This window comes from Cynocephalus volans, chromosome 2 (genome assembly GCF_027409185.1).
Source record: "Cynocephalus volans isolate mCynVol1 chromosome 2, mCynVol1.pri, whole genome shotgun sequence".
In the NCBI taxonomy this organism is placed as follows: domain Eukaryota; kingdom Metazoa; phylum Chordata; class Mammalia; order Dermoptera; family Cynocephalidae; genus Cynocephalus; species Cynocephalus volans.
In genome coordinates this window covers 223,622,541-223,629,665 of record NC_084461.1, presented here as the reverse complement: position 1 = coordinate 223,629,665, position 7,125 = coordinate 223,622,541, and positions in this window count along the sequence as shown.

Here is a 7,125-nt window from a genome sequence, read left to right as displayed (position 1 = left end):
AGCTGACTGTTTATTAGCAGGCTGTGTTTGCCTGTTAGCAGACTATTCATCAACTCCAACCTTCCCAAGCATTGGCGTGTCTTAACATCTGTGCACCTCTGTGCCACGTGCTGGTCTGGGGTTTCTGCCACACACACATTGAGCAGATGGAGCTGCTGGGCTGGGCAGCAGCAACCCGGGGCTCTGTACCCTTCAGGATCCCATCTTCTCTGAGCGGGCTGGGAAGCTCTAGCTGGCCCCACAGCAGGCCCTTGCTTTCTCCTGGCTAATGGCAGCTGATTTTGTTTTGTGTGTGACGCTTGCATGTTCAGAAGATGTGGATTCCTCCCAGGCCTTGGTCAGCAGGGTCTGTTTTGTCCACCAGGCATGGCCGTGGCCTCCCCTGCCCAGTGACTGGCTTAGGAAGAAGCAGATGACCTGATTCTGGTCAAATAGCCCAGAAGGGCATGTACTGATGAGCTTCTGGGAAAGTTCCCCTTGCTTTTAACAGGGGACGAGGACAGCTGCGTGCCCTCCCTTTGGTCAGGATGGGATGCCATCTTGAGACAAGGAGGGTCCAGACTAAGGGCAGAAGCGGCACCCGAAGGCATTTTGGGGCTGCTGAGCTTACCTGCGGCTGCAGCTGAGAGCATTTGTCTGACAGAGAGGGGTGTGCCTGCGCTGTGCCTCTCCACTGCCTGCTCGTCAGGAAGCTTCTTCTGTGCCCTGGGCTTACCTGGGGGGATAGCACTGAGGAGGCTGGGGGCTGGGGGCCCTGCTCCCCTGGGGCTGCCCCTGAGAGGGTAGCAGAGGGGCTGCTGGGCTGCTGGTGGAGGCAGAGTAAATAGGGCCCCTTGTGAAGAAACCACACAGGCGACTCTGGCAGAGCTCATGGCTCCTCTACGACCAAACATTAAGCCCATTTGTGGAGTCCCACGGGGAAGGGGGGAGTCTGGCTGGGCAGAGGAAGGATTGCCAGGAACCGAGGCCAGACCCTAAAATAGAGCTTGGATGAGAAGGTGCTGACACCCCAGACATCCACTCTGGCCCTGCAGTCACTAACGGGCTCGCTCAGAGCAGAAAGAGAAGGGACATCTCCTGGGGAAGTCAGTGCGCGGCCTGGGGTGCTGCGCTCCAACAGGCCTGCGGGAGGCAGAGGGGGGCAAGACAGAGGGATGAGCAGGGACCCACGGAGAGAGTGGAAAATACTCTGCATGACAGCAGGGGTGTCCCACATGACACAGTATGTGGAGCAGAGTGTGCCAGGGGCCCGGCTGCTCCAGACGATGGCATGACGTGGAGCTGCATAAGGAAAGCACAGGTACAATTTCAGTTTCATCCTGAGGAGCCCAAGCCTGTGCCAGAGGCTGGAAGTCACGGAGAGAATGAATCTTCTAGCTTTTGTAGGGGAAGATGTTCTGGCCTTGGTCACCCAGTGATAGAGTGGACTGCTGGGGGAGGATGCTGTGGACAGTTCTCAAGCCTTCACTGGGCCACATGGACTGGAGTCTGTGATTCCAGATGTCTACAGTTCCTGAAAGAACCCAGACAAATGCTTCGAGAATTGCTTTAAGAAGACAACTTCTGCTGGGCTGCTGGCATACAAAAGAGGAGAGCTGGGCTTCCTACTTGCCTGGATTCTTTCTACCCATGGTCCCTGGATGCCTGGCCAGTGGGGAGGGGATGAGAGGGGACGGGTGCAAAGCTCGGCTCTGCAGTTAGTAGTCGTGTGGCCTGGGACATTCCTCATAGTCCTCTCAGTCCTAATTTCCTTATCTGTAAAACAGGTCTGGAAGGTGTCTTACTGGGTCAGGTGCACTGTGTCAAAAGCACTGTCTAGAGAAGATGCCGAGAAATGGGAGCTGATATTATAAGGGAATGAAAAAAAACACTCACCCTGTGGCCAGTCCTGTGTAGGTTGTGTTACCGTAGGATCTCACCCACGGAACCACACCCCAAATCAGGGGCATAGCCCGGCCCCAGACCTCACGGAGAACCAAGGCAAAGGGAGTAGCTGTTCTTTGGGATGACAGGGCTCATCCAGAGCTTTGCTTTCCATATTGTTTTATTTCACTGTACACTAGGCAGAGTCTGCGTGTGTTGGAGCAATAGGAAGACAGGTTGACTTAACAAACCTGCAATAGTCCAAGTCACTTGGCAATAAAATATCCTGCCTCCAGGGCTTATGAAATCTAGTGATGATGTCGTTGACGATTATGATAGCTGGTGTTTGCTCAACATTAACTGCATTCTGGGTACTGTGCTAAGTGCTGTATATAAAACCCCGTTCTCCTTTTCCTTATTTTACAGATGAGGAAGCAGAGTCACGTGGGGTTAAATCCCGCCACGTCTCCAGCTCCAGCCCTCTGCCATTCATTGGTTTTATAGGTGCTGCAGGTGTAAAGCTGCCCAGTGAGAGGAGACCATCCCAGCGGCCCTGGACAGATGATTCAGGAGGACTTCACGGGGAAGCCAGTGTTGATGTCCTCGCTGTTCCTAGATCTGATGCGGTGGTGGAGGATTTGCTGCAGGCTCCCACCATCTTCTCTGGAGGTGGTGCACAGGGAGAATGTCCCCAGCAGCCAGGCTGCAACTCTCCCCTGGCCTTGCCTAGTGCTTGTTACTATAAATGGATGCTTTGCAGACATTCCTGGCCATATGGGATGAACATAAATTGTACACCATTGATAGCAGTGCAAAAACTCTGGATGCCTGGATGGTTCTGGGGAGCTTGAGAAGTCACGAAAAGATGAAATGTGGGTACACACTGATCTTCAGCCACTGGGGGTGAGGAAGCCTCTACAAAATGGGAAGGTCATGGGCATAACTCAGAGCAAGTGCCTGTTCCTGGAGACAGCTCCCTGGAACTGATCTAAGTCTCCGTCCTCTTCAGACCCCTTCCCCTGCCACCTCACCCCTCATCTCGTGTCAGCAGAAGAAAAGAGATCCTGAGACCCCTTCAAGCTTCACACCCTCCTCACTACACCCTCAATGTCCTTTCCTTTGCTGGAGGAAGAGGGCTTAATCCCCTACCTGTGCTTGCAATCACTGTCCCAGCTGTGGGACCCTGGGCCCTCAATTTCAGTCTCTCTCCCCTGTCTTCCAACTGTCCACTCCACTGCTTCCCTCCAGTCCCCTACGGCCAACGTCAAAGCTTTTGTGTACAGCGCTGCTGTCCCCTGCGGCTCCCCGTCACCCCACCAGGGCGTTGGAGCATGGTCCACGTGTACACCCCTGCTCTCGCTTCTTCATCTCTCATACACTTGTCCTCTGCTGAGATGCGGCTTCTACCTGCTTCCACATCACTGCTCTGACCCTGCCAGCCTGGCAGGGGATTGCTGCAGCCAGCAGCCTAACTTCTGTGCTCATTCAATTCTGCTTCTTGGACTTTTTAGCATTTGAAACCCCCCTTTCTCCTGGAAAATCTCTCTCCTGACATTATCCTTTGGTAATTAGGCTGCATGCATTGGGGCTTGTCAATTTCTGTTTTTGTGTCCTTTATGGAGTCCTCTTTCTTTGCTTTTACCCTGGTGATCTGCGGTTGTCAGCCTCCAATGGCTCCGATGATCCCCACTCTGGCACCCACCCTTACGTGGTCTCCTCCCATATTGTACCAGGGTTGGTGTGAGGACCAAGTATGGTAGAAGTGGAAGTGTGTTAACCCCATATCAGGTTATAAAAGACACTGCCTGGGTCACTTTCTCTCTCAGGCGGAAGCCAGGTGCCATGTTATGGACAGTCCTGGAGAGAGGCTCATGTGGTGAGGAACCAAGGCCTCCGGCTGACAGCAGCCGTGGAAGCAAGCCTGAGGTGGATCCCCCAGCCCCAGTCGAGCCTTCAGATGATGCAGTTCCTGCTAAGAGGTTGGTTTCAACCACAGGAGTGACCCCAGACACATGACCCTCAGAAGCTGTGGGATGATAAATATTGAAGTCTCTGGCTTTTAGAGTAATCTGTTGCTTAGCAACTGTGACATCATTTGCAGCTCTCTTTTCTCTCATCCACCCTCCATCCTCTCTCTGGTTCCATGGCTTGAGCATTACAAGCATGAAGACAATTCCCAGGCAAGGCCTCTAGCCCCAGCCCTTTTTCTTGAGCTGTGGAGCTCAATTTCCACATTTTGATTGGTCGCTCTGTGTCAAACTCAGTGTGTCCCAAATCAAACCTAGCCTTTCCACCTTGACTCTTTTCCATTCTCTGAACGTTACATCTTGGCTACTAGCCTCATTATGACCTCAGCCACCAGCACTAGACACATCAAAATCAGTTTGCTCACTCCTGCTCCTCTCTCCCCAGCTCTGCCAGTTCTGCCCTGTAATTGCTCTTCATCGCCTTCTCTCATCTCTCCCACCCTCTTCCTCCTTGTACAGATCACTGCCACGGGCTCCTAATTGGTCTCCTGGCCTCCAGTGTCACCCGTCTCCAATTGGTCCTCCATCCTGCTGGCTGACTTGTTTATGGAAATGGCAGATATTCACACGTTACATTTCTGCTTAATACTCTGAAAGATTTTCCATTGCCTAAAAAATACAGTCTGGATTCCTCAGCCCAGAATCCCAGGCCTTCTGTGAGTGGCCCGCGTCCTCTCTCCATCCAGACCGTCTGGGCCCTCAGCCCCAGCACATGCAGGCTTTCATTCTACCTCTGCTCAGGCTCCTCTGTAATATCTTGTTCTCTTTCTCCAATGTCCTCTTCTCATCCCTGTTACCCTCATTGCTCAAAGCCCAGGTCAGCATGGCCTCCCTGTGCGGTCTCTCTGGTCTTCACATCAGAGCTGGTTACCTCTCCTCCAGCCTTCAGCACCCCTCCTGTCGTATTTGAATTCCCTAAATTAGCATTGGCATCTCCCCCCAGCAAGCAAGATTCCTAGATTCCTAGACTCAGGGGTGGAAGATAGTTGAATGAATGAAGGCAGCTTGTCCAAGGGGGTCCTTTACTTATATTTTAGTCCTTTACGATCAATTTAGTCAACACACAGGAAGTAGGCAAAGCCACATACCCAGCAGTGGAACAGTGTGGCAGATCTGTTTTCAGGCAGACTCAGTTTTGTCCCTCACCTCTCCCTACTTCTTCGAGTTAGGTACAGTCTATGTTTCCTTCCTCACAGTGTGGGCAGTATCCAGAGTCTGTGCGGGGCTTGCATTCCCAGAAAAAGAACAAAAGCCATGTTATTGTAGAGTTATCCTGACAATTGCCCTGTGAGTCAGTCTTTAGCTCCCAGGGCATTAGAGCTGCCCACTGTCTCCTGGGCATTGATCTGTGCAGAGTGGGGTGAGGTACCTGCTCCTAAATGGGGCTCAGAGGAGCTATGGAGCAGCCTGGGTCTGCCTGCCCCCCCTTCAGGTAAAGGTCTTAGCAGCTGTCATTTGCTGCTGGTTCCATCAGAAAGGATGGTGCAGATGTCTTCCAGCCAGTTTTCCTGAGGGTGAATTCCTACTGCTGTTATGGTCAGTATGAGCTTGGACAGCCACGCATTTTGGGCATTGTTTTTTTTGTGTTTACAAAGAGGCAGATCCTTGCGAATCACTGAAGCTGAGGTCTTTATCACCATGAACTCCATTTCAATTAAGCTATCTTGAAAGAGAAAACTGACAGGGTGAGGGATTGCCACTCCAGGCAAGGGTCAGGCAGGGGACCAGCTCTTTGCTGAGCAAGACTCACCAGACATCATCAGACGCCCCTGCCTGGTTCAGCTTGGTCTCCTGGGGCAAGATGTCGAGACAGATTTACAGTGTGTAGCCATGAGAGATTATAAACATTCCCTGGGCCTGGCCCTCTGGATAAAGGCAGATTTCTGGAAATTGGTGTCTGACATCAGTCTTCCCTGAAGACACAGTGAGACTAAATACCTGCCTAGGTTTGTAGCATTTAGGGAGTTAAATCCCCAATTCTCCCAGGGGTAGATTCCAGCAGGTGGAGGAATCAATGTTTTAGACAAAGGCACTGAGTCACTGCGGACAGGCCCCTCTGCTGATGCTATGAGGAAGGGGCTTCTTCATTATCAGGGCCTCGGGGGGGGGGGGGAAGATCAGGCCCAGAAGAAAGAGCACAGGATCCTTCAGGAGGGTCCCGGCTGTGCTCTCTCAGGGAAGCACACGACCCTGGAATATCATGGCGGGTGTAAAATTGGGAGGGGGAAGCTACAATTTCCCTTTCAGTGTCAGTGCATTCAATGATAATGTCTCTGAATATTCTTGATGTTTTTGGTTTACATTAATTCTTGAAAGATGTCTAAGGTTCGGCCGGGAAAAATGAGAATCTTGAATTTTGTTAAGAAGTCAGCCAAAGTCATTAAATGCTCAATTCATGTTCTATTCATTGGTTCCATTTGCTTACCTACCATCACCCAACTGTGAATCCACATACCAAAACACACGTTTTCTGGCATAACTGAACAAAACAAAAACGAACACAGGTTTATTTTTGAAAACATGGAGACTTCCAGATGCATGTGACTATTTAGTGATAAGAATTTGGCTCCTCTGCACCAAAATGGAGTATGAGAATTTAAAGTGTTCATTCCAATGATCCAGATAAGAGCCATGGGGAATTCTAGCAAAGGAGGATGGAAGAGTGGTAACTGATACTGCAGAACAAGGGAAGTGTCAATTAACTTGCCTGAAGTGGGTTATTGCTATGATCAGTAGATACTTCACCCTGAGCTCACCCCTGAGGGGCTTAGCACCTAGGGACACTGAGAAACAAGGAGCAGAGATCAGGCTTTGGGCTAAAAATGAGGGGATAGTTGAAAGTCGGTATATACAGTTTTGGACCCTCAGGTCCTTCCCCCATCCCACATACTCTGGGGAACCCCATTCCCTCCTATCCTCCCTGCCCTTCTCCTGCTCCTGCATCCAATGGAGACTGAGGTTTATTCTCCAGATAAACTAAATGGTGATGTGCCAGGCCTTGGTAGGCTGGTTGAAGAGGATACAGGATGGGGGTGAAGACCAGACTTGCGCTGAGTAGCGGGCTCCTCAGCCCATCTCCAGAAGAGCAGCAGGCAGACCTCTATCCCCAGGCAGGCAGCTGGGGGACTCTTCTGTAGAGTGTCAATAGCCCCAGGGAGGAAACAGATACAACTTTTGGGGGACCAAAAATCTGATGACCCTCTGGTGAAATGTACAAGTCCTTGAATCCCCATCA